Source organism: Cuculus canorus, chromosome 9 (genome assembly GCF_017976375.1).
Source record: "Cuculus canorus isolate bCucCan1 chromosome 9, bCucCan1.pri, whole genome shotgun sequence".
Taxonomy (NCBI): Eukaryota; Metazoa; Chordata; class Aves; order Cuculiformes; family Cuculidae; genus Cuculus; species Cuculus canorus.
The window spans coordinates 7,171,255-7,177,254 of record NC_071409.1 but is presented as its reverse complement, the minus strand read 5'-3'; positions in this window follow the sequence as shown (position 1 = coordinate 7,177,254).

Below are 6,000 nucleotides of genomic sequence, written 5' to 3'. Positions count from 1 at the left end.
TGTGGAATACCAGTAGTATGCCATACTCCCCATGTTTGTAAAAATCGTCGAAATCTCATGCTAGTATATGCTGGACCATTATCCGTTTTTATCACCTGAGGCACTCCCATAATGGCAAAACATTGTGTTAAATGTCTTATAACATGGAGTGCCTTTTCACCCGTTTGCGCAGAGGTCCATACATATTTGCTATAAGTGTCTATGGTGACATACATATCTCCATCTGCCAAATGCAGCAAAATGGGTCACGTCCATTTACCATAATTTTTGAGATTTGAGACCTCTTGGATTTACACCTAACCCTAAACCAGGTCCATGATGACTGCATGTAGGGCAGGTGCGGACAATTCCTTTTGCTTCCTCCATTGTAATGTTGAATTGTCGATGTAGTCCTCGTGCATTTTGGTGAAAGGCATTATGTGCTTCTTGTGCCTTCACAAAATCACTCAGTGGTGCAGCCAAAGATACGAGTTGATCTGCTCCATAATTTCCTTCTCCAAGTCCTTCTGTCCACATATGACTTCTAATATGTACTATGCAAAAAGGGCACGTTCGTTGTTGGATAGCTGATTGTAGTTGTTGAATTAAAGCAAACAAGCGTTGATTGTATATTTCTTTTATTCGAGCATCTTCTACACGATTCACTATATTGGCAACATACATGGAGTCCGTTACTACATTTCGTGAGGGCTCCAATAAATTGGGATCGCTCTTGGAGAATTGTAAGGTCCACAGGCAAGTTGGGATCTATACGGTCCACTGTGCGGTCGACAAGAGTTTCACTAAGGCATTGTATCATTTGTTGTTGTTTGATTGTTAAAGTAATTTTCCATGCTGTATCAGTTCCTTTTAAAAGAGGACGCAAAACATTTAGTTCATCATTGGTGATTCCTGCTATAGGTCGTAACCATTGCAGATCTCCTAAAAGTCGTTGAGCATCATTAATTGTTGTGAGCGAGGTGCAAAAGGTTGATTTTTGTGGTTGTACTTGAGAATTTGTTATGTTCCATCCTAGATATTTCCAAACAGGGGAACGTTGAATTTTTTCCATTGCTATAATCAATTTATGTGTGGTTAGTTGTGTCTCCAAATATTTCTCTTGTTGAGTGATAAATGGCTGGTTCTGTGCAAAAAGAATATCGTCCATATAGTGAGAGATCATGGTTTGTGGCCATACATGCCTTATTTCTCTTAAAGCATTATCCACAAACAACTGACACAAAGTGGGGCTATTTTTCATGCCCTGTGGCAATACTGTCCATTCAAAGCACAAATCAGGTCCTTCCCTATTGATTGTGGGTAAAGTGAATGCAAAGCCTTGATTGTCATTAGGATGTAACTGAATAGTGAAGAAACAGTCCTTTAAGTCTATGATCAGCAAATGCCTGACACAGAATAACAAAAACATACATATTGGATGACCATCAAGTCGACTGTGAGCTTTTCTCTGAGTAATGGCTTTTCCAATTTTGCTCAAAGTTTGTTGTGCATCACTCCTAAAAGTACGAGGTGCTGTTAAAGCCATGTCCTCCCTTAAGAAGATCAAATAATGGACTTAGTTCTGCATTAGTTATACCCAAATAAGGTTTAACTCGATTGATTGTTTCTAGGAGCTTTTGTAAGTTGTTTTAACTACTATTTGTAATTTGGCTTGCTGGGGTTCAATTGTGGCATTCAAAATTTTCCACTCAAAATATTTCCAGGTTTGAATTTTTTTTTTTTTTTTTTTTTTTTTTCAGGTGCGACTTGAAGGTCTATTTTCTCTAATACAATCTTTGAAATGGTATTAATTGAGTAATACAACTGCTTTGGGTGATATACACAGGTGGGAAAGGAATATAAACCATAGCTTGTATTTGTCCAGTAAAAGCAGAATTAATAACACCAGGTTACACAAAAAGACTTTGCAAAGTGACACTCGAATGACCTACTAACCAAAACACTTAAACCGTTACCAATAAGACCAAAAGCTTGGAGCCAAACCGTGTGTGCTTTTCAATCCCTTCTTACTGAGGAGGCTGTGGAGAAGATCCAAGCAGGAGCATTTACTGTTGTCACACGTCTCCGCTGCATGCTGGGTTGCTGGTTTCCTTGGTTCTTTAATGTTAACGGTTTACCCTTCTTTTATCTGTTTTAACCTGTATGGGAATTCTCAAGGCTGCAAATGCATTAACTTTTCTATTCTTTTGTAATTTTTTACTCTCAGAGGATACTCCTTTTGGACTCTTAAATCATGTCTTCATTAGTGTCTGGCTAAAATCCCCTTTACGATTGTCTGCACTAGGACCCAGCAGTTGCTGATCTGATAAGGGACACTGGAATGCAGAGTGTTCTTCATAAACTGTTACTCCCCGAGAGAGAGATAGAAACTCCCAGGCTGAAACAAGACAAAAAACCTTACAGGAGTAAGAGGGGGGGCGATGGGGGGGGGGGGGGGGGGGGGGAAACTCACACACAGCCATAGGGCTGAGGTTTTTTCCATTTTTGTTTTGTTTTGTTTTCTACGTTCTTTTTTCTATTTTTCTATTTTTTCTTTTTCCATTTTCTTTTCTGTTTTTCTTTCTGTATTTCATATTTTCTTTCTTTTTTCTATTTTTTTTTTTTTCTATGTATTTTAAAATCTTGTCATCTGCAGCCTTTCACTTCAAAGGTCCCAGGTAAATCTACCTGTTTGCCGGCTTAGTGGACGTTTGAGATTGAAAGGTTTCAGAGTTGCATTTTAAAGATTAATCAAAACAGAGGCTCAATATAACCAAAACCCAATTTGCAAGTCTTACAAACGTTTAAAGCGCTTTAAACACACACACGCATACACACACACAGAACCACTCTTTTGAGAGCTGGCTTAATACACCTATACAACCTTGTTTACGACCGGTCAATAAGAACAGCACGATGGTATGAATATTTAAACTACACATGGCACCGAACACACACAACACTCAAAACATGCACATATAACACAAAATAAGGCTTGTATCAATTGTTTAACAGGTAACAGTCCTTGATTGTTATAGCATTTTCGTGGCATCTTCTTCCTCCTCTGATTCCTCGCTACCTTTTTACCTTGTAAAGTTTTATACAATTTGTAATCTCTTTCCAAGCTTTCATTAGTTTCTTTGCAGTTTTATCATCATCTGTAAATGCCTCCCACGGGATGTTCCCAAATTTGCGCCATTCACTTTCCTCAAATATCTCATTTGGATCCTTAAAACATCCCCTAGTTTTTCCTAAGGTAATGAGTCCCGCAAGTTGTTTGAGATATTGTGAGTCAAGTCCTCGCTTCTCTAAGAAGCTTTGTAATATTTCATAAGCCACTTCTCTATCCATTTCTGGTCAGAGAAAAAAAACCCTTATAAATTTATAAAGTCTTATGTGTAGCCCTGTTCTGTCTTATCTCTCCAAAGCCTTATGATGTCGGGTGACGGATCCCTTTTGACGATTCAGGCGTTCAGACTAGAGTGCAACGATCCCTAACGAAATCATAAGCTCTTAATTTTCGCCTTCTGGTCGCTGTATCCCGGCACTTTTCCCGACTTTTACAAACAATCTCCATAATTTCTCCACTCGTCTATTAAGTCCTTAATCGGACCTGCTCCCCGCTTTTCTAAAAAGCGTAAAATTTCAAGTGCTACCTCCCGCTCCATTGCGCGCGCTTACGGACCCTCTTATGTTAGCCGGTCCGGACCCTCTTATGTTAGCCGGTCATTAAAAAAGGTGCAGCCTTACGTATCGCGAGTCAGGTAGTCTTCTTACTCGGCCGGCGAACCCCCTTTTTTGTTATCCGGGTTCAGGCGCGGATCGTAAGTACTGATTCAGTGTTGCCGATCTTCCGCCCCCTGGTCGCTGCTACCAGTGCTTCGCCGAGCTCGCCGTCCGGTGGAAACAGGGATTGGGGGTCCCTGTTCTTTTCATGTCCCTGTTCTTTACAGGTCCCTGTTCTTTACAGGTCCCTGTTCGGGCGCCACTTGCGACGGGCGAGGGAAGCAAGCGGACGACTCAATATGAGTGATAAAGCAAGCTTCAACTTTATTCAAAATCAGCCCGGATTATATACCCTAACATTCAAAAGATGCTTTGTGCTTTGTGCTTTGTGCTTTATGCCTTATGCTTTGTTACAACTTTTACATGATTAGTTACTTAAAACTATTTGCTCTTTGTTAATTCATTATTGATTCATTGTCCGTTATTAATTCATTATTACAATATTGCTACTTCGAGTTTCATGTATCTTCTTGCAGGTATGTTACAGTTCAGCACTGAATACATTATTAGTTACTTAAACTATTTGCTCTTTATTAATTCATTGTCTATTGTTAATTCAGTGTCCTTTGTTAATTCATTATTACTATACTGCTACTTTGGGTTGTATCTTTCTTGCAGGTATGTTACAGTTACAGCACTGAATACATTATTATTTACTTAAAACTATTTGCTCTTTATTGATTCATTGTCTATTGTTAATTCATTATTGATTCATTGTCCTTTGTTAATTCATTATTACTATACTGCTACTTCGAGTTTCATGTATCTTCTTGCAGGTATGTTACAGTTACAGCTGAGCTCAGTGCTCCATCCTGTTTCCTTGGGAAAGATTCACTTGTCCTTCAAAAGTTTCTTCTTAGAAATTCCTTCTTGTATGCCTTCTTGTTCTTTCAGTCCATATCTACACTCAGAGTTTAACAAGGTTTCTACTTTACACAATACGTGTCTCACAAAGCCTTTCTATTGAATCATGTCCTTGTTCACTTAACCATTCCTCAATCCATTTTTCAACATTCTCATATCCTTTTTCACTTAACCATTTCCCAACAACTCCCGACCTTTCAGTAAATGCCTGTGCAGTACGATGGCACTGGTGCAACCTTTTAACTTTCACTTAGGTTTGCGCACAATGTTCTCTTCTGCGGTTTGTAACAGAAACTATTTTTTTTCTCTTCTGAAAATTTGCCTTGAGTGTTTTGAAGCATCTGGCTCTTTCAGGCCATCTTCTGACACACTGTGTACATCGTTCTTCCCCTCTGCGAGCAGATTGTTGTGTTGCGGTAGGAAAACTTTCTGAGCCTGAACCATTTGTCTGAGCGCACCAGTGCAGCTCTCACTGTTGGTTGCAACTGGTGGAGCATGGTTGGGGTTTTTTTTTGTAACGTGAAGATTCACAAAAGATGTGCTCCAACCAAATCTTCTGCCACACTACTGACAGCACATAAAAACTCTCCACTTGGCAGTGGTGCCACAGCTAGAAAATGGGGCTGTGACAGAAGGGTCTGCCTTTTCTCAGTGTGATCGCATCCCCTGTTCTGGCAGTAGGAGAGCACTGAGGACACAGGCACTTACGCTGTGCTGCTGTAGGCTTGTTTGACACAGACCAACACAGGGTGTGAAAGTGGCCAATGGTACAGCAGTTACAGCAATTGCTGCCATAAGAGAAGCTGCAGTGCTGGTGAATTACAGGCTATCGGCTGATGTATTTTGCAGTCATATTGTTCAAGATGACTGTCAGTAGCATGTATTAGAGATGTGGGTTTGCACTTAAACTGAGACTCAGTCTGTTAAGGACTTCATTTTTATTCTATGTATTATTCCAACAATCTTGAAGTGGGTCAGCTGCTGAAAGGGAAGCCAGTGCTGGTTGGACAGCATTAATTTTGGTTATTACATGCATTGTCTGGTTAGACCTGTTTTTAAAATGTGCCACTACATGATGCGCTCATTACAGCAACCTCCTCATCATCTCTCCTGCCCATCCTCAGCACGCTGCCTGTAAACAGTCCACGCCGAGTCTGCCAGCGCTAGGGGCAGATCTTGTGCAACACGTGGTGGTGCAGTCTGCTGTTATATGTTGGCTGATGGGATGGAAAGTGATACACAAAGCTCTAAGGGAGAGCATGGGTTAAGCTGTGCCCATCAGCAAGGGTTTTGTCTGTTAAGTCAGGTCAGCAGTAGAGAAAAGAGGGTTGAGATAGTACCTTAGCATCTCTTTTTCTTCCTATTTGCAAG